Consider the following 587-nt stretch of genomic DNA (forward strand, 5'->3'; position numbering starts at 1 on the left):
ACCACAATAATAGTAGTAGCCTACTGCTGGAGTAAAGGGACTTTACAGTCCTATGCGAGCAGTATAAATAAGCACTAATATTATTATTATCATTATTCTTCAAAAGTGAAACCTAAACCTTCTTCAAAAGTGAAAGGTAAAAAAGGACGTGAACCTATCTTCTTGTTTTTCCAATGACTTGTTTTTGATATCAAGTAAATGTTATTTATTTTCCTCCCATACCTAGACAGAAAAAAAAATAATGATACTAGTAATAATAAAGCTTCTGAATTTAAATATTATATTAATTAACATAAGAAGAGAATAGATTCGGTAAAGAAGGTAGATAGAACATTAAAATATTATATTGAAAACGCCAGAAGCGGGGTTTATCATGAAACCTGTTTTCTGTCGTCCCGAAACCTTCCTGTCACCCTGTAGACATGAACATCGTGTTTATTTTCATCACCCTCGGTTTAAAAACACTGTTTCGTTTCCCTAATGACCACAGCCGAAATAGCTCAGTTGGGAGAGCGTTAGACTGAAGATCTAAATGTCCCTGGTTCGATCCCGGGTTTCGGCAAACTTTTTTGTACAAACTTTATTAG

At 34.2% G+C, this 587-nt stretch overlaps 1 non-coding gene across 1 annotated transcript; it reads left to right on the forward strand.

The window, feature by feature from the left end:
* The first annotated feature begins 489 nt into the window (after positions 1 to 489).
* Trnaf-gaa lies at positions 490 to 562 on the forward strand. The gene has a single exon. It is a non-coding gene; the product is annotated as a tRNA-Phe (tRNA).
* The last annotated feature ends 25 nt before the right edge of the window (positions 563 to 587 follow it).

The sequence above is a fragment of the Diaphorina citri genome, unplaced genomic scaffold, assembly GCF_000475195.1.
Source record: "Diaphorina citri unplaced genomic scaffold, Diaci psyllid genome assembly version 1.1 scaffold37488, whole genome shotgun sequence".
Classification (NCBI taxonomy): domain Eukaryota; kingdom Metazoa; phylum Arthropoda; class Insecta; order Hemiptera; family Psyllidae; genus Diaphorina; species Diaphorina citri.